The sequence below is a fragment of the Agelaius tricolor genome, unplaced genomic scaffold (genome assembly GCF_023055355.1).
Source record: "Agelaius tricolor isolate 1412-34295 unplaced genomic scaffold, bAgeTri1.0.p SCAF_43, whole genome shotgun sequence".
NCBI classification, from domain to species: Eukaryota; Metazoa; Chordata; class Aves; order Passeriformes; family Icteridae; genus Agelaius; species Agelaius tricolor.
Genome location: NW_027269303.1, coordinates 2,341,338 through 2,362,240, shown reverse-complemented (window position 1 = coordinate 2,362,240; position 20,903 = coordinate 2,341,338). Strand labels below are relative to the sequence as shown.

Genomic DNA, 20,903 nt, shown 5'->3' with positions numbered 1-20,903 from the left:
AGAAACCAAAATAGAGATTGTGGGGCAGTTTTAACTCCAGTCAGAGGAGAGCAAAGGGAGAACATGTGAGAAGAACAACTGTGCAGACATCAAGGTCAGTGCAGAAGGAGGGGCAGGAGGTGCTCCAGGCACTGGAGACCCAGGCACCCTGTAGGAGAGCCATGGAGAGAGGGGCCCTGCTCCCAGGCTGGAGCAGCCTGTCCCTGGAGGAATGCACCCCTGGAAGGGTGACCCATGCTGCAGCAGTTTGGGAAGGACTGTTGTCCCTGGCGTGGACTCACACTGCAGCAGTTTGCAGAGGGCTGTTGCCCCTGAAATGGACTCACATGGGAGAAGCTCCTGCAGAACTGCCTCCCTTGGGAGGGACCCACGGTGCAGCAGGGGAACCACTCCTCTCCCTGAGCAGGGGCAGAAGCCATGGGTGATGAACTGACCATAACCCCCATTCCCTGTCTCCCTGCACTGCTGGCGTAGGAGGTAGGGCTGGAAGGAGGGAGGTGAGGGGCTTATTTTATTTCCCCTTTTCCTGCTCTGACTTTGTTAGTAATAAATGAATTAATTTCACATCTCTAAGCTAAGCCTGTTTTTCCCAGGACATATTTGATGAGTGATCTGGCCCAGTCCTTATCTCAACCCATGAACCCTTTATTAAATTTTCTTGGTCCAGCTGCAGAGGGAAGTGAGTGAGCAGCCCTCATGGATGCCTGGCATTTGGCCCGGGTCAACCCACGACACCTTGGTACCACAGGGTCACAATGGACCCTGGGTTCTATGGGGTCTCATTGGTTCCATGAGGCCCTGCAGGGCCACTTAATTCAACAAGGCCTCAAAGTTTCACAGTGGTCGCCAGGATTCCACGAGGCCCTGCAATGTCAAAATGGACCTTTGGATCCATGGGGGCCCACAGTGTCACAATGGGCTCTTTTGGTTCTACAGCTTCACTATGGCCCCTCGGTTCCATGTGTCCTGCACTGTTCCATGAATCCTTAGTTCCATGGGGTCTGTAGGGTCACAATGGTCTCCTTGGTTTCATGGTGCCACAGTTGCCATAATTTCCATGGTATCACAACTGCCCTTGGATCCCAAGAGGCCCCATCGTGTGACAATGGCCCCTTGCTTCCATGACGCCCTGCAGTGTCACAATGGTGCCCATGATTCCATCAGGCCCTGCAGTGTCACCATGGACAGTTGGTTCAATGACACTCCACAATGTCACCATGGCCCCTTGGTTCCACAGAGCCCCACTGTGTCACTGTGGTCCCTTTGGTTCCAAGACTCAGAAATGCCAGAAGGACCCTTTGGTTCCATAGAGCCCCACTGTGTCACTGTGGTCCCTTTGGTTCCAAGGCTCAGAAGTGCCAGAATGACCCTTTGGTTCCATCAGGCCTTGAAGGTTCACAATGGTCTCCATGGTTTCATGAGTACCCCCTGTGTCACAAGAGACTCTTGGGTCCCTGAAGTTCTTCAGTGTCACAATGGGCCCTTGGTTCCATGAGGTTTGGTAGAGTCCCAATTGACTCCTTGGTTCCATGAAGCCCTGCTGTGTCACAATGCCCATGGTTCCATGAGTTTCCATGGTGTCACCACGGTCTCCTTGGATCCCCAGTATCACCATGGTCTCCTTGGTACCATCCAGGCCTTGTAACAAGAGGTACTGAGCCATTTTGTGCCTTAGATGAAAGGCTGCAGAACTCATGGTTATGAGGCTGTGTCACTGATAAGAAACAAAAACCATCTGAATCTGAACGCAAAATATCATCTCAAGTACCTTCAATCCAGGCCTCGACAGAGGTAGAAAACACAAACAGAGATTCCACAGTAAATCAAAAACAGGGACCATCTTTTGAATGCAGGCAAAATGCATTCAAGTGCATTCCAATGCACTCGATATGATGGGAGGTGACGATCCCCTATTCCAAGAGTGAACTTAAGAAGGGCTGACTATTGAAGGATCCACAGAGAACCACAATATAAGAAAAGCAGGTGGCATAGGTAATTCTGGGATAGGCAGACCAGAAAGCAAGAGCAGATGAGCCAGTGTAGTCGCCACCAAGGAGATCACGCTCACATGCTGTGGGCAGCAACCCCATCAGGCCGTGTCACCATCCCCTGGCACAAGGGGGGTCACGATGATTCGTTTTACTGATCTCAGAGTGCAAAGACACACAGCAGGGGACCTTCAGTATTAACCAAAACAAATGCACCTTTCATTGAGTGCCCACAGCAGATGCAACACAAGGATTAGAAAGCAGATAAAGGATAGAGAGACAGAGAATATGAGGGGGGGAATAGCTGCCATGAGAGAGATGAAATCCTCGTGGTCCGGCCAATAGATCTGTCTTGTCACATCGGGGAGAGTCTCAAAGTCTTTGGTTAACTCAGGGCTCTTTTATAATCTACTGCTGGGAGGGGAGCAGGATGGCACATGGAGGGAACAGTGGAGAATAAATCCATTGAGAACAGGTACAGACAGCCCAGTTCTGAACAGCACAAACCGGTGCCAGCAGTGAGCGGGGCCCGTTGTTTCAGGACTGGTTCCTATGGGAAACATCCCGCTTCCCATGGCAGACATCCCGCTCCAATCAGGCCAGCACCCCTGGGTTAGAATTTGAAGGGTCTCAGTCTCAGTCCTTGAGGAGGGCTTCAATCTCTGTCCTTGACAGCGGTTGTGAGGCAGATGAGGGATCTTTGGACCGTCTTTTACAGACTGACATCCCAAAAAATAAAAATAATCATGCATTTCCTCTTAAAAATAACATTTACTGAATTAATAAAATTATAATTATTTTTCTTATTTATAAAAGAATTATTCCATATTTGTATTACCAAATTTGAATGTTTATAGTAAAAAATCCATACCTTTTAACAAGCAAAAAATTTATTGGTCGTTGGTTCTAAGGAACACAATTCCCTTCATTGATTCATTGACAAGTGTGGCTATTGATTTCTACTTCTTTATGCTAATTAGTCCCATTTTAAATCTTTTTGTCATCTTTTTTATCATTTTCACAGACAGGAAAAATGGGGCCACTTTGGGGTCCAGGGAGAACTTTCTGGGGCACATTTGGGGCAGTTCTGGGTCTGGGCAGGGAAACCAGAGAAAACTTGAGGGTCTGGAGGACACTTAGGGGAGCCGGGTGGGCCCTTTCAGGAGCACTCAGTGATTCCGAGGGACAGTTCGGGGTCCAGGAAAGCACTTGGGGGTCCAGGGGGGCCCTTGAAGGTCAGGGAGGGGAATTTGGGGCCCTGCGGTGTACGGGGCAGCACTTGGGGCGCTCTAACGGGGCTCTATGGGGCGCAGGGGGTGATGGGAGTTGTAGGCGCAGGGCTGATACAGTTTAACGGGGCCGGGGAGCATCACGGGAGTTCCAAGCGCAGCTGCAGTAGCTCTCGGTGGGGCGCGGGGCATGACGGGAGCCGTAGTCCCGGAAGTGGCTCGAACACTTTGTTTAGGGGTCTGGGAAGGCACTTGGGGGACATTTCTGCGTCCGAGCCGCGACGTGAGATCCTCGTGGTAAGGTAAACTGTTCGAGAGAACTTACGGGGATCTCAGGGAGCTCTACCCAGGCTCTTTAGGGTGCGGGGTACAGCAGGAGCTTTCGGCGAAGAACTGCTCTGAGGGGCTCGGGGCCGCGGGGGATGAGAGGAGATGAATTCCCAGAAGTGGCTGTACCGGCCATCTGTGGGGTTGGGAGCACTCAGGGGGTCTGGGGATGCTTCTGGGGGGGTCCCCAGTGGGCGCTGAGGGGAAACTGAGGGATCCTGGAGGGTCTGAGGGACACTTAAGGGGCAGAGGGGCGGCGGATCCCGGGGTTCTGTGGGGCGCGGGGCATGACGGGCGTTGTAGTCCCGGCTCCAATGGGGCTCAATCGGCCCGCGGGGCATGACGGGAGTGTAGGCAAAAAGGAAAGATGGCGCCCAGCCGAGGACCGCCTTCGAGGCCCCTTTCCAGGCGCTGATTGGCTGCGGGTGGTGATGGGCGTAAGCCTCGGCAAATGGGATGCGGTGGAGGCGGGAACAGCCCATTCAACCTCTCCAGTACCTCCCAGTACAGCGCAGTTGATCGCAAGTACAGCCCAGTTCATCCCCAGTACTACCCCAGTACTACCCCATTACAACCCCAGTGCCCCTGCAATCCCTCCCAGGACAGCCCAGTAAAACCCCAGTTCCTCTCCAGTCCCTCCCAATACACCTGAGTGTACATTGCCTGTCCCTTCCAGTTCCCACCCAATGTCATCCACAGGATGCCCCAGTGTCTCCCAGTCTTCCCCCCTATGTCCCCAGTGTCCCCAGTATGTCCCAGTCGTCCCCAGTGTCACTCCCAGGATGTCCCAGTGTCTCCCACAGTGTTCCCAGTGTTCCCCAATATGTCCCAGTCCTCCCCAGTGTTTCCAAGGACAGTTTCATTTCTCACGGTGCCCGTGGCAGCCAAACCCAGCAGTGGGGTCAGTGCAGTGCCCATGGCCACAGCCCCTTGCAGTGGCCCAGTGCAGCTTGGGCTGATGATCCACCCTCACAGCCGGCCCAGGGCAGCTCTGCAGTGGCTTTGGTGGCACCTGGGGCTGGCACACACCTGAGCAGTGTGTCTGTTTGCAGTGGGGAAACTCAGGAGTTTGAGATTGCTGCAAAAAGCACAAAAAGGGAAAACCCCTCTTAGGCTGGGTGCAGCCAGCTCTCCAAGCACAGCAGCTCCCAGGGCAGTGAGGACAGACAGGATGGGGCTGGGCAATGTGGAGCAAGGTTGTCCACGCTGGGTCAGAGCTCCAGGCACAGCTTCTGTGAGCAGGCCAGAGCTGCTGAGGACAGACCCTGGGTCAATATCAATCACAGAATGCTGCAATCACCTCTGCTCTAAAGAGAAATTAAATAAAAGACACCCTTTAAAATAGGAATGTGTATTTCTTACAAGTTCTTTGAAATCTTTTTCCATAACTGGACTAGGAAAACTTTAATGACCCTCTCAGGGCTTTGGTGTTGTTTACATCAGACTCAGTCCCTGAGAGTGTCTTAAAAAAAATTGTCAAAAACTCCAAGTCGGTTTCAAACTCCAAATTTTCTTGAAGTTTTAATGGATCCCACTGAGGGACTTGACTGGGAAAATGTCCCCAGGTTCCAGGTAGAGCAGAATACGGGAGGCAGTGATGACCGGTGGGGACAAGCAAGGCAAAGGTGTCTCTGATAGTGGAGCCCTGGAAAATGTTAAAAATAGTCTTTGAAAATATTGGGCTTTGTGTTTTCTCAGATTGCTGCACCTGCGTAAGCAGTATGATAAAAGATATAATTGTTAGATGTGGTGATTGTTTAGTAATTAAATATAATTATTATATAACCATAAGAAGAATCATGAGAAACTATGTTGGAAATTTAAAGGGGGCTATGTTTAGCTGAAATCTGTGTATACAATAGAACAATATAAGTTAAATAATTAACATGAAAGTTATGTAATGATAGAGTATAAAACATGTTCACCTCGAATGTATGGTCAGAATCAGATTTGGGTGGAAACTACCCCGATTCCCAGAGCTCTTGAATAAAAAGCACCACATATAATCGCTGATGTGATTATGTGTTTGTGAATGCGAACATCTCTGGTGCTGAGCAAACCTGGATGTGTTTCAGGAATGCAAAGGGCCAAGGCCTGAGCCCCAGCCCCCGGCCAGGCAGATCCTGTCCCTCCCTCAGTGCTCAGGGCTCTTCCCGGGATGGGCACTGGCATGTGGGGATGGGCAATGCCAAGGGCAGGAGCCTGGGGCGGCCCCTGCCAGGCTGCTGAGCAGGGACAAGGAGGCAATGAGGCCCCAGGCCTGCAAGGGTCACTTGTCCCCTCGTGGCCTCAGGCCCAGGCCCAGCAGCCATGGCCAAAGTGCTGCCCAAGTTGGCTCTGTCAGGGCTGTCTTGCAGCTGCTGCCCATCCCTGTGCCCTGTGCAGCCCAGGCTGTGCTACGGTGTCCCTGCCCTGCGCCTCTGTCCCTGCAGGCTGTCGGCCCTGAGCAAGGAGGGAGGAACAGGATCTGCCTGGCCAGGGGCTGGGGCTCAGGCCTTGGCCCTTTGCATTCCTGAACCACATCCAGGTTTGCTCAGCACCAGAGACACCTTTGCCTTGCTTGTCCCCACCGGTCATCACTGCCTCCTGTGTTCTGCTCGGAGTGGAACCTGGGGACATTTTCCCAGTCAAGTCCCTCAGTGGGATCCATTAAAACTTCAAGAAAATTTGGAGTTTGAAACCGACTTGGAGTTTTTGACAATTTTTTTTAAGACACTCTCAGGGACTGAGTCTGATGTAAACAACACCAAAGCCCTGAGAGGGTCATTAAAGTTTTCCTAGTCCAGTTATGGAAAAAGATTTCAAAGAACTTGTAAGAAATACACATTCCTATTTTAAAGGGTGTCTTTTATTTAATTTCTCTTTAGAGCAGAGGTGATTGCAGCATTCTGTGATTGATATTGACCCAGGGTCTGTCCTCAGCAGCTCTGGCCTGCTCACAGAAGCTGTGCCTGGAGCTCTGACCCAGCGTGGACAACCTTGCTCCACATTGCCCAGCCCCATCCTGTCTGTCCTCACTGCCCTGGGAGCTGCTGTGCTTGGAGAGCTGGCTGCACCCAGCCTAAGAGGGGTTTTCCCTTTTTGTGCTTTTTGCAGCAATCTCAAACTCCTGAGTTTCCCCACTGCAAACAGACACACTGCTCAGGTGTGTGCCAGCCCCAGGTGCCACCAAAGCCACTGCAGAGCTGCCCTGGGCCGGCTGTGAGGGTGGATCATCAGCCCAAGCTGCACTGGGCCACTGCAAGGGGCTGTGGCCATGGGCACTGCACTGACCCCACTGCTGGGTTTGGCTGCCACGGGCACCGTGAGAAATGAAACTGTCCTTGAAAACACTGGGGAGGACTGGGACATACTGGGGAACACCGGGAAGGCTGTGGGAGACACTGGGACATACTGGGAGTGACACTGGGGGGACACTGGGACATACTGGGGAACACTGGGAACGCTGTGGGACACACTGGGACATACTGGGAGTGACACTGGGGAGGACTTGGACATACTGGGGACACTGGGAACATTGGGGGAAGACTGGGAGACACTGGGGCATCCTGTGGATGACACTGAGTGGGAACTGGAAGGGACTGGGAATGTACACTCAGGTGTATTGGGAGGGACTTGGCTGTACTGAAGGGACTGGGGAGGAACTGGGGTTTTACTGGGCTGTCCTGGGAGGGATTGCAGGGGCACTGGGGTTCTACTGAGGTAGTACTGGGGATGAACTGAGCTGTACTTGGGATGAACTGCGCTGTACTGGGACTGGAGAGGTTGAATGGGCTGCTCCCGCCTCCGCCACATTCCATTTGCCGAGGCTTCCGCCCATCAGCACCCACAGCCAATCAGCGCCCGGAAAGGGGCCTCGAAGGCGGTCCTCGGCTGGGCGCCATCTTTCCTTTTTGCCTACACTCCCGTCATGCCCCGCGGGCCGATTGAGCCCCATTGGAGCCGGGACTACAACGCCCGTCATGCCCCGCGCCCCACAGAACCCCGGGATCCGCAACCCCTCTCTGTCCCTTAAGTGTCCCTCAGACCCTCCAGGATCCCTCAGTGCCCACTCAGCACCCACTGGGGACCCCCCAGAAGCGTGCCCGGACCCCCCAGAGCTCCCAACCCCACAGATGCCCGGTACAGCCACTTCTGGGAATTCATCTCCTCTCATCCCCCGCGGCCCCAGAGCCCCTCAGAACAGTCCCGCGCCGAAAGCTCCTGCTGTACCCCGCACCCTAAAGAGGCCGGTTAGAGCTCCCCGAGATCCCCGCAAGTTCTCCCGAACCGTTTACGTTACCACGAGGATCTCAAGTCGCGGCTCGGACGCAAAAGTGTCCCCCAAGTGCCTTCCCAGACCCCTAAACAAAGTGTTCGAGCCACTTCCGGGACTACGGCTCCCATCATGCTCCGCGGCGCACGTCCAGAGCTTTTCCAGCCGGGACTTTATCTCCCGTCATGCCCCGCGCTCCCACCGAGAGCCCTTGCAGTTGCGCCTCAATCTCCCGTGATGCTCCCCGGCCCCGTTTAACTGTATTAGACCCGTGCCTACAGCTCCCATCACCCCCCGCGCCCCAGAGAGCCCCATCAGAGCCCCCCAAGTGCTGCCCCGGACCCCGAAGTGCCCCAAATTCTCCTCCCTGACCTTCAAGGGCCCCCCTGGACCCCCAAGTGCTGCCCCGGACCCCGAACTGTCCCTCGGAATCCCTGAGTGCCCCTCCAAGTGCCCACCCGGCTCCCCTAAGTGTCCTCCAGACCCTCAAGTTTTCTCTGAATTCCCTCCCCAGACCCAGAACTGCCCCAAATGTGCCCCAGAAAGTTCTCCCTGGACCCCAAAGTGGCCCCTTTTATCCTGTCTGTGAAAATGATAAAAAAGATGACAAAAATATTTAAAATGGGACTAATTAGCATAAAGAAGTAGAAATCAATAGCCACACTGGTCAATGAATTAATGAAAGGAATTGTGTTCCTTAGAACCAATGACCAATAAATTTTTTGCTTGCTAAAAAGGTATGGATTTTTTAATATAAATATTCAAATTTGGTAATACAAATATAGAATAATTCTTTTATAAATAAGAAAAATAATTATAATTTTATTAATTCAGTAAATTTTATTTTTAAGGGGAAATCCATGATTAGTTTTATGCTTTGGGATGTCAGTCTGTAAGAGATGGTCCAAAGATCCCTCATCTGCCTGTGAGATGCAAAGCTGTGTTTCGTGTCAGGTACAAACAGGCAAATTGTGTGCTTGCGAATGAGAAATGTGTGGACATCGACAATGGGATAGTTGCGAATTCTAATAATAACTGAGGAAAATAAAGCATGGAAAAAGGCCTTTGAACCTATCTTTTGTTTGCAATTAACCCTGGTTGGTTTAAGAGCATTGGAATTAAGGTGTTAAGGATGTTGCTTTTTGCTTCTATTTAATCCATAAAAGAGCTCTGCAATAATAACCTTTTGAAGTATAAATTTAGAGTATTACTTGTATCCTTGAAACTATAGCTTTGGATCATATATATAGGAAATATACTTATCTCACGCCTTATTGAAGCAGAGAAAAACAGTTTGAGAAAGGAAGATGAACATCACCTCAAGGATTTATGGTTTTGACCAAAGGGAAGCTGGACATCACTGTTATGAGATTTGTAGTCTCTGCAATTAAAAGGTGGACCCACATCTGGGGAGCTGGACTCCACCAGATGAGATTCGTCTTTCTTCTTTCGGAAACCGGACCATCACCATCTGGGGATACTCCTTTGAAAATACATCCTGAGAAATTAAAATCACAATAGTGTATAGAATTGTGATGTAATCATTTGGAATAAAAATTGCTGATGAGTAAAAATTGGAAATAGAAACTGTTGAAAAAAACTGATGAGTACCCCTATAAATACCTGTAACCCTCAATTATCGGGGTGCAGTTGGAGGGAAAACTTCCCCGACTGTACCCAGCGCTGTATTGCTCATACTTGACCATATTAATTAATAAATTGATTGCTGCTTGAATACTGGCCTAGTCAAGCTTCTTATTCATAACATGCCTCACAACCGCTGTCAAAGATGGAGCTTGAAGCCCTCCCCAAGGACTGAGACTGAGACCCTTCAAATTCTAACCCAGGGGTGCTGGCCTGACTGGAGCGGGATGTCTGCCATGGGAAGCGGGATGTTTCCCATAGGAACCAGTCCTGAAACAACAGGCCCCGCTCACTGCTGGCACCGGTTTGTGCTTGAATATTGGCCCAGTCAAGTTTCTCATTTATAACAGTCCCAAAGGGATCTGGGCTGATCTGGATCCAATGGCTGCAGTAGGTGTGCCATTCCTAAATCCAGTTTGGGAGAGCCACGGCCGTGTTGCTGTGTGAGCTCTGAGGTATCTGATGGTGGGAGATGCTCAGGTTTGCCCTGTGTGCATCCCCAGCTCCTGCAGAGCCGCTGTCAAACAGCGCCAGGGGATGCTCCAGGCACTGACCCTGGCCTGGCTCAGAGCTCAGCTTTCCTCCATCAATCCCACTTCAGAGCTTCACTCTGGGGGGAAGGTGTTAGTGGGTCAGGAGCAGCACAATCCAGAGAATTGGAGGATGGCTTTATGTTGGTAATTCTGGGAATGGGTTTCTCTGGCAGGATGCTGGACACCGGGGATTTCTGCCCTCCTTTCTCAGGAGAGTTTGGGTTTCTCGTGTCAGTGCTGTTCCACAGCTCCCACCATCCCTGCTCCTTTCACTGACACTTCCCCAGCTTCCCAGTGTCCTTTCTGAGGGGAAGAAAGGAACATCCATGGTGGCTCCCCTTGGCTGCCTGGGGCTCCAGCTGCTCCTGGAGCTGCAGCGTGTCCGGCACAGCCGCTCTCAGTGGGGCTGGGCCTTGGTTCAGGCCCCACAGTCCCCGTCAGTGCCCACTCCCCACTGGGCTCACGCTCTGGCCGTGTGGGGCTGCTGAAGGCTCAGCGGCTCTGGCTGAGCCCTCCCAGCTCTGCAGCTCCTGACTCATCCCAGGGATGGGGTCCCGCAGCCCCGGTCGGGGCCATGTTGCCAACGGGGCCCTGCTTTGGGGTGGCCATGGGTACCTGCTGCTCCTCCACCCTCAGCAGCCCCACAGCAGAAGGGTCCTCTGGGAGCCCAGGCAAGGGATCCAGCTGTGCCATTCCCTCTGTGTCCACAGCAGCTCTCCCCAAAGTCCTTTGGGCTCCCTGAAATCCTGTCTCCTGAGGTGATCCATGCCAGGGAGTCCCAGGGCCTCTGGGCCAGTCCCAGGGGGTGTTTTTGCCATTCCCAGTCGTGGTCACTTCAGCTGCTGATGTGCTCAGGCCTGAGGGGCAGCCCTCAGCCAGAGCTGGCTTACAGGACAAACCCTGGGCATTATGTGACTAACACCATCAGTTTTAGTTAGCTAAAAATAGATGACCAAGGTGCTTCTGCAGCTGTGTAACACCAAAGCCAGCTGCTTTGGAGACTTTCACATAATCTTGTGTAGTTACCTGCAAGAAATGTGTCATTCTAAGAAATTTTCCCAACTGACATGAATAGAGGCTTGTAGGATATTTTAGGGGAAACCCTCCAAGCCAGGGACTGGGCTCTGGCCGAGCCATGGGTCCTCCTGGTCAGCAAAAGTGCCAGGAGACCCAGGAGTTCATGGGCAAAAAATATAATCCAGTTCCTTTGACTTGCTGATTTAGGCCTAAAAACCTGAACCCACTTTTGGAGCAAATTGGGAGACCTCACCTATGGGTGGATGCACCACGTGGGATTTTCCCAAGTGCTTCCAAGAGTTCTCCAGGTCCTTGCTGTGAAATGGAGCTCCCCAGTGCCTGCAGACTCTGGATGATGGTAAAGTGTTTAGGCAATTGGGGATGTGTCTTTCTCAGTCCCTATCCTTTCTCTCCTATAATAATGATTAGGTGCATTACCTTGCTTCTTTTTGCTTGTTGCTAAAGCCAAGCATGTAGTTGTATTGAATGTATAATTTTAATTTTGTGTTGCCTTAACACTCACAGTAAAATAAGACCATTCTTCCCATTGGTTTCTGTGCTCTTTAAATCAGCCCTGTCAGCTGGCAGAACAGGTATCAGAACCTGATGAAAGCCAGGCTCTGCTGTGATCTAGCTGGGCCCATGGAATGCAGAGGGCCACTGTCAGTCCATGGAACCCATGGGAGCAAGGCTCAGATGGGAGAAAGGCGTGCACCAAGGAACCCCAGAGACCCTGATGGAGCCAGGGCTGCAGGGTGTCACACAGGGAGGGACCTCATGGCAGCAGGAGAGCACTGTGAGGCTGGGGAACAACGTGGCACCAAGGTTCCTCTGGGACTTGACAGAACCCCATGGACGTGGATGGCCCCAAACGGGGCCCAGAGACACTTCCCAGACAAAGCCCAGGGAGGGGGATTTGCTTTATTCAGCGCCGAGTGTGCAGGGATATCTCCTCCTGACAGCACACAGCACACAGAGATTACAATGGATGGTTATACTTTATGCACATTCATGGTTTTCCTTAGAAAAGGTGTGGTTATGCAAACGATCTCTCAGCACTCATTACCATCATTAGCATGCGCCAGGCGCAGGCGCAGCGCGCACTGGTGCTGGCACTGAGGAAGGCTCCGCGTCTTCCTCGGGGGTCTCCTGATGAAGGCTGGACATCTTCATCGCTGTGCCCTTTGACCTTTCTCCTCCAGGCATGCACAGTCTCTTGTTGGCTGTTTCAGCAATTTCCTCACTGGTTTTAGCAAGCTCTGCCCTTCATTACTGCCAGTTTTGTTCCCTGTTTCTTGCCAACTTTCATCCTGTGTCTTGAGCTTGTGGCTGAATATTTGCAAGCTTCCATATTGGGTGCAGTGTCTCTTATTCTTGCCCAGGTATGCCTGGGCACAGTGCTTTTAACCCTTTCACAGCCAAGGACTGGAGAGCCACTCCTGGACACTGGGAATTCCTGCAGGTGCACCCACCTTTGCAGACAATGAGGCTCCAACCTCACTGTGAGAGGGCCCAGCTTTTACACTGTTAAACAAACAAGCTGACACCGCTGCTGGTGTGGGAACATCTGGTTTCATTCTCCTGATTGGCTTCTCCCAAAGCCTGGCCAGGGCTCAAGGAGGAACCAAGGGAGGTGACTTTGATCCCACAGCCTCAAACAAAGCCAGATGGGATCTGGCCTGCTTTCTAAATACAGGAACGTAAATCCATATTTCACCAATGAACACATACAGAGATCATATTGCTAATAATGATTCATTGATGAGTGGATACAAATATTACCTTTGGTTGGAAGGTTCATCTGGAGCTCAGTTTGCCTCAGGGCCTGTTGTTCAGGCTTCAGTCAGGGCCTGGTGAGGTCTCAGTGCTTCAATCAGTGCTTTGACCTACAGATGAACTGCAACCTCCAGAACAATTGCAATAACACAGTTTAAATTTAGGTATTAGGCACAAAGGCATCACCTCTTGTTCTTCAATTAAGCGCTGCTCAAGTTCATTACTCAGAGCTATAATTTTAATTCCTTTTAAAACATGCCTAATTAGTTGCTATACTCTGTTCTTTATGAAATTCCCCTTTTTTCCTTGAGACTGTGTCTCTTTTCAGACAAGTCCCAGTACTCCATTTCCAGCACAAGGTGTCACAACAACTCCAACATGGAATCATAACACACCAAGTGCTCACAATGCAATGATTGCAGTGACTGCCACGAATGCATTTCACAGCAGCCTCCAATTTGGGAGCCAATCCCACCATGAGGAATTTTCTTCTTTCTGCCTCTCTTCTACTGATCTTTCTATTGAGGTGATTCCTGATTGTTGGACCTCAAACCCAGCACTGATAGACATTCCTGCAACATTCCTGTCCTGGAATAGCCCAGGATCCTCCCTGGCCAGCAAGCAGATAATCCAAGGCCGTGCAGTTCTGCAGAGCCCCATTTGTGTTTGTTGGAGCTCGCAGGATGTGCTGTTGGATATTTTAACAGCATCACTTCTTTCTTCTTCTAATAATTGATTTAGTTCATTAATGTAAATTGGGTGCAGCCATGCACAGCCAGGGGTTTCCATTTCCCCAGTGGGCCATTGTTAAGGGCATGGAGCACATCTGGGAGATGGGTTTTCCATGGGGACAGGTCCCATCTCCTCATTTTTTCAGCTGCTCTTTTAACAACCCCTTCACCCATTCAACCAATGCTGCAGCCTGTGCATAGTCTGGTACATGAAAAACCCTGCAGGCTTAATCACTGAATTTCTCACAGGAACAGACAAAGCACTCTGCATCACAGTAATAGCAAACCCTGTAAAAACAGCCAATTTCCTCCCTTCCTCCTTTTTTCATTGTATAAAATCTCACAAAGTTGACGACTGACATTAGGGTCCTGGCCAATCCTGTTCTGTAGGGTATTTAGTGTTACATCCCTGAGGAGCCAAAGCTGACAAATTAGTATTGTCAGCACTACTTCACGTTATTACAATTTTATATGTAGATATACATATTGATATAGATAGACAGACCTAGACATACATATAAAAATATATAAAAATATATATATGAAAGTCTTTTATCGTACTATAAATACATATATAGTTATTTATGATATTGATATTTCACTTGCAACAATGCATCTGAGCTCAAGATTAAAACCTTCTTCCCTTGCTCCATGTGGGAGCATTCCAACAATAATTGTTCCTTCTGAAGGTGCTGTTTCCAATGTACTCTTAACAAATTCATCTTTGTCTGCCCAAACCCACAAGTTCTTTTCCTTTTCCATGTGCAATTTTTGGATGCATTTGAAGCCATCCAGGGGTGCAGCCTCTTTTACCCGACTGCCCCACTGCTCCTACGGGGTTCTGACCTCAGCCCACTCCAGAGCCAGGGAACTCCAGGGAAGGGCTTCCCATCTGGGAATTTCTGATGGCACTGATTCCTCACATTGACACTGAACAAGGGACATTTTGTTGGGATCTGGCCAGACTGTGCCAGTTTTGTTTTGCCAGTGGGCAGGGTCAGCACCAAAGACACAGACACCAACTGAAGGAATCAGTGTCACTTCCTGCAGCTCAAAGCAGCAAAGAATCACAACAGGAGCAGCTCAGCAATGCACCCAACCATCCCCACCAAAGATTGCCTGCAGTGATTGAGAAAGATCCAGCCCCAGTTACCCTCAGCTTTTACCATCCCCCAGACCCACACAGCAGCTGGGGAAGCTGTCACAGCCAAGGGCTGCAGAGCCACTCCTGGGCACTGGCAATTCCTGCAGGTGCCTCCAGCCACAAGTGAGGCTCCAACCCCGCTGGGAGAGGGCCCAGCTCTGACAGTGCTGAATGAACAAACTGACAGCACTGCTAGTGTGGCAACATCTGGCTTCATCCTCCTCTTGGCTCCCTCCCAAAGCCTGGCCAGGGCCCCAGGAGGAACCAAGGGAGGTGACTTTGACCATTCAGCCCCAAACAAGGCCAGATGTCAGATTTCATGGCCTTGTCTGGCTTCTAAATACACAAAGGTCAACACATGTTTCACTAATGAGTGGCTACATCTATCACAGTGCTAATGACCATGCATATCTCATCAGGGAGCAGATACAAAGATAACCTTTGGTTGCAAGGTTCATCCAGAGGCCACCTTGGGCTCAGGGCCTGCTGTTCAGGCCTCACTCAGGGCTGCTGTCCAGGCCTTGGCACTTCAGGGACGTGCTTTAGTGCTGGGCTTGGCACTGCTGGGTGAGCGGCTGCACTGGGTGAGCTCAGAGGGCTTTTCCAACAGAAAGGATTCTGTGATTCCATGATTCTATCCACTGCATTCAGCTGGGTCCATGTTAGCAGCATTCATTTGCTCAGAAAGCCTCCTCTTGCCCAGCTCCTGTGGCCTGAGGCTTCAGCTCCTTCAGCTCCTGGTGCTGAGCTGCTCATGCTGAACGAGACGACTCGGAGAGAAGAGCACAGTCCATGCAATTCCTTCTGGGACACGGAGAGGGGAGGCTGTGCAAACAGGAGCATTGTTTGCTGTGGCTCCTCTCTGCCCTTCACGCCTTTCAGTGCTTGGAACCAGCCAAGAGCTTTCTCCAAGAGTGCAATGGAGCAGCTGTTCCTGCTCCTGGCTCTGGCTTCCTCCAGTCTCTGCCCTTGCCTGCTTCTGTCCCTCGTGCTGTGCCCTCTGTTCCCCCAGGGCTGGCTGGCTGCTGCCCAGGACTGTGGCACTGGCACAGATCCAGTGCTCCAGACCCTCCTTTCTGTGCCCTTGGAGCTGCCTGGGCACAGCAGCCTTTTCCATCTGCAAGCTCCCCATGGACAGGGAGTGCCCAGCTCCGTTCCTTGCACAGCCTCCAGGAGCCCAGGGCTGCCATCTCAAGTCCCTGCTGGCACTGGGGGCTCCCAGGTGCCTCAGGCTGCTGTGACACCGCTGCACACGGGAGGGAACAGGGGCAGGGGCTGTGCTGAAAGTCAGCTCCATCTGCTGCTGCTGCTGCTGCTGCTGCTGCTGCTGCTGTGGGGTCATTTGTGCAGCCCTGGCCCAGAGTCAGGGATCAGATCCTGCCAGTCTCTTCCAGCCCTGGCTGCTCAGAGGTTGGGCCTTGGAGCCTCAGGTGGGCAAAGGCAGCTGCTCCTGGTCCCTCTGTGTGCCCGTGTTCAGCAGTGCTGCTCCATCAGTCTGTGCCCAGCAACGGGGAAAAGCCTCAGCCCTGCAGGGCCAGGAGCTGCCGGGCTCTGCCTGAGCAGCTCAGCCAGCAGGAAGGGAGCTGCTCCACACGGGAACCAGGAGCAAAGGACATTCCTTTGATAGGACATGTTTTCTATTTAAAAGAAAAAAAAAGAAAAAGGGAAAAAAATAGGTAAATTGTAGAAGATAAGAATAAAATCCAAGTGTTAGTGAAAAAACTAACATAATGTTAGTGGAAAAAAAACAAAACATAAATGCAAAGTTACATTCTTTGCATTAAGAGGTAAATGATCTTTTGAAAAAGAGAACTCAGTTATTTACATTGTAAATGTGCTGATGGCATGGATCCATCTTACTGATCTCAGCAGCCTTTTAAAAGATTTTGGGCTTTGTTTCCATCGTTGGTATTTGAAATTGTGATCAAAGCAAGAAGAAATTGCTTTGTGCCCTTCCAGCTGCAAGCAGGACTGGGAATGGAAACTCTGTCAAACCCCTTTAGAAGATGCCCTTCCTTCTCAGCCTGGGAAGGAGCTGCACATTCCCTTTGAAACTGTCAGGGGTTTCTTAAAGACACAAAGTCCCACTGACAGCTTTTTGCTCTGGTTTGGCAGTGCAGAAGGGCAATTCTCCATCCATCAGCTCCAGACTGCACTGCCTCAGGAGCACGGCCCACTCACCAGCTTTGGCCCACTCGTGGCACTGCTAGAGGAGGAAGAAAGTGCAACTGCACAATTCCAGCCAATCAAGAAGGAAGAATGGGACAGACAAAACAGCCTGTGCAGATCCAGGCATTCAGCTGGGACTGTGGAGAGTTTGGGTCCTTGCCAATTGGATGTGTGTCCCCAGCTGCAATCTCTGGGCCTGCAGCAGAGTCCCACTCACCTGCCAAAGCAGAAAGCTCAGGCGCTGTGCTGGCAACGGGCTCGTCTGATGCAGAGCTGTCAGAGCAATGTGAGGGCAGAGCCAGCCCAGCTGGGCCCAGGGCTGAGCCCAGCAGAGCCCTGGCAGAGCCCAGAGCAGCCTCAGCAGCCACAGAGCCCGGCTGCAAGGAGAGAAAGCAGAAACCGCCCGTCAGCTGAGGGCTCCTGGGCCCTTGTGCCAAGGCCTGCGGTGCCCAGGCCATGCTGGCTGTGCCCAGAGCTGTGCCCAGAGCTGCCCATCCCTGCTGCCTTTGGCAGCAGAGCAGGAGGGCAGGACATGTGCCCAGCCTGCAGCCAGCCACGGCACATCCAGCCCTCAGCAGCTGCCCAGAGCAGGATGCTCCTGTGCTCGCTGCCATCTCCCAAAAGCTCTGATCCCACCCTGCCAAGCACACAGGGACCCACCTCACGCCACCCACGGCTGTAAGAAAAGCTGCTCCCAAACCATGGCCTCAGCCTTCTCCAAGGCCACCGCCCATCCACGCCACAGCTGCTCCCAAGCACTTCCCCATCCACACTGGACCACCTAGAATGCTTCCTCTGGAAAAACAAACAACACATTCTTGAAAAGAGATTAGATGCAAAAGGGGAAAACAAGAAAAAGAGGAAAAACTCTTATCTCTGTCAGGGCCTTGAGGAAGGCCCAAGTCCTCCATGGTAGGGAAAAACCCAGCCATGGCTGAGGGAAGCCCACACTTTCTCTCTTCCCCCCTGCACTGCCCCCCAAAATCACGGTGATCCCAAAGCAAACAAGGGCAGCTGAGCAGCCCAAGCCCTTCCTTGCCTGCAGAGCAAAGCAGCCCCTGCACAGGTTCTGGAGTCCCACCTCTGCTCCCACCATGGGGCTTTGTTTGTGTCGGGCTGGCTGCCCCAGCCCCAGCCCCAGCCCCAGCCCCAGCCCCAGCCCCAGCCCGGGGCACGGTGGCTGCTGGGGGCTGTTGGCAGGGCCAGGAGCCCACTCCCATTTCGTACCCAGCCCAGCCCATCCCTCCAGCCATGCCAAAAAGCAGCTGGGCAGTGACTGAAGGATGAGTTGCATCTGCCCCAGCAAAGGGGGAACCTTTGCTTCCCAGCCAGGCTGGGCCATGCCCAAATCTGGCAGAATTTCCCCGGCTGGGGACTCATCTGTAAATTCCCTGTGAAGTTTGGCTTTGAAGAAGGTGCCAGAATCAAAGTCCATCACCTTCAGCCTCCAGTGGCCAGGCTGAGGAAGAGCTTGTCATCCTTGATGTCATCCTGGCTGTCTCCAGCAGCAGCAGCAGCAGCAGCAGCAGCATCCCCACCCGGTACAGCTTCTCCAGGGGCTCCTGCTCCTTCCCTGGGGGGAGACCAGGCTCTCAGGGCTCTGCCCAGGGCCCCAGCTGTCAGGGAACCAGCACAAGCAAAACCAGCTTGGATGGCGGCCACGAGTGCTGGGCAGAGCAGCTCAGCTCCAGCACAAGGGCTGCGTGTGCCCATCCCATGGCCCCGGTGCAGTGACACAGGCAGCACAAAAAGGTCTGGCTTCCTCTGCTTCTCATTGCCAAGGCATGTGTGGAGCTGGAACTTACCAGAGCCCTGGATACTCCAGGGACCTGGAGAACCATTCCCAGCAACAGGGAGAATCCTAGGTGCTCCATCCACCTATAGATGAGGTCTCCAAATTTTCCCCAAAATTGGGTCCAGCTTTTAGAGGCCAAAAAGAGCAAGTCCAAGTGACTTGATGATATTTTTAGCCCAGAAAGCCCTGCAGCCGATGGCACACTTCACAATCAGCAGGGGACACAGCTCGGCCAAAGCCCAGACCTCTGCTGGGAGCCTTTCTCCTCAAATACCCTTCATACAAATCTCCATGCAAGTCAGTTGGGAAAGTTTCTTCAAATGATCCATTTCTGGCACAGAACTACACAGGCTTATGAGGAAGATCCTAAAGCAGCTGCTCTGGAGTCAAAGAGCCAGCACTAAGAGTCCTTGCCATGTGTTTGGAGCTAAATCCCACTTTGGGCGAGTTGAAGGAGTTTGGAATGAGCTAGAGAGCGGACCTCTGAGTTTTTTAGATGATGCCATTGCTTTTTCTTCTCTTCTACATAGACAGGAAGGGTGAGTTTGGCTCCCATCTGCACCGCATGGCTCACAGGGCCGCAAGACTTGTAGTTACAAGAGCTTTGAAGGATTTCTTGGCCAAGAAGACACGGCCAACAAGGATATTTGTGTTTTGGAGCCCATCCTTCAATCTTTCATCTTATGGACTTTCATCTTATGAACAAGGCGGCTGCCGGGGGCTGCTTGTGGCCTCTGACAGCCCCATTGCTCAGGGCTTGCCAGCGCCCCAGCCCCTCAGGCCCTGCCCCAGCCCGGCCAAGCTGCCCGGCAGCAGCGCCGCAGCCCCACAGCAGCTCCAGAGCAGCCCCAGCCAGAGGCACCTGGGAGCCCTCAGCAAGGCAGCCAGCAGCACACGGGCAGGAGGGCACGGATGGCGCTTCCTGCCTGGCACAGGCCTTGTGGCCATCTCCAGGCACCGCTCTGGCAGGGATCCCCGCAGCTCCGGCCCCTGCCCAGCCGCTCTGTGGGCAGCACAAAGGCTTCAGCAGAACCACCACAGGCCAAGGGGCTTCTGGCCATTTCCCCTTGCCCGCTGCACGCCCGGGCAGCTGGCTGAGCACAAGCACCCTTTTCCCCCTTCAGGGCCTCAGGACCCCTCAGCCTGCTGTGCTGCTGAGCACAAGCTCCCTTTTCACCCTTTCCTGCCTCTTGCCCTGCAGACCCTGGGCAGCAAAGAAAAGCTCCTGGCAGTCTGCATATCATAACACATTCTAGAATTATTTACAGTAACCTGTAATCTATATTAATATATATTATTCTATATACTCTACAATTTATTTATTTACAATATAGATAAAAAATGGAAAATAAGAAAAATCGTAAAGAAAATTACCTCTGGCTCAGGTTGCCCCAGCAAAGACAGCCTCCCAGATCAGCTCTCCTCCTAAGTCATCCGGCAGTGCAGGCAGCTGAACCCCGACAGGCGAGGCCGAGTCCTCCATGCCCTGCGCAGCTGATCTTGCAGCCTCTGGATGGTGGAATATCGCCCACGCTCTATTGCCCGGAGGACATGCAGTGTTTCAAGTGCCAGCTGTGACACGGCACTGCTCACGTCCTCCGTCAGGCGTTCCAGGGCTGCAAGAGAGAGGAACAGAGCCACGGTCAGAGCCGGATCTGTGGGGAGCCGAGGAGAGCCCCCTGCCAGGGCCATCCCAGCCGGCTCTGGCCATGGCCAGGAGGGAGCAGGGAGCAAGGGGATCAGCCCGAAGCTGCTGGCCACCAATGGCCCACGTGGCCCTGAAAGCTCCGTGTGCTCTGGCCATGGGAGCAGAGCCCCCCGCAGCCGGGGCAGGGCTTGCAGCTCTCCCCCCGGCAGCCCCCGCTGCCAGCCCGCTGCCCTCACTCACCAGTGCAGATCAGCTGCAGCTCTCGCTGCTGCCCCCTCAGGTGCCGCCCGGCCATGCCTGTGAACACAGAGCCTGTCACGGCCCCAGCGGCACAGCTCCCTGCCGGCGGCGCTGCCGGCGCTGTGGCCACACGGGCTGCTGGCCCGGCAGGGCTCAGCCCGGCCCTTGGCGCACGCTGCCGCCCCAGGGCACGGCTGCCAGAGGGCGGCAGCAGCAATGCCCAGCCCAGGCGGGGCTCCATGGCGCCCGGCCCGGCTGGTGCTGCCGGGGCCGCAGGCGGGGCCGGGGCCGAGCTGCGGCGGGCCGGGGAGGGAGCCCGGGCTCGTGGCTCACCCATGAACCTGATGGCCGCCTCTCGCAGGGGCTCCTGTGGGCTCTGCAGGTAGCGCAGGGCCCGGCGCAGGTGC

The 20,903-nt window shown here is 52.9% G+C and overlaps 1 protein-coding gene and 1 long non-coding RNA gene across 2 annotated transcripts in view; both read left to right on the top strand.

The window, feature by feature from the left end:
* Positions 1–20,903, top strand: part of LOC139604076 (uncharacterized) — a 1,261,625-nt gene that overhangs the window by 415,415 nt on the left and 825,307 nt on the right.
* Positions 7,635–9,534, top strand: LOC139604005 (uncharacterized). Its single transcript, XR_011683868.1, has 2 exons — positions 7,635–8,536; positions 8,651–9,534. It is a non-coding gene; the product is annotated as an uncharacterized lncRNA (long non-coding RNA).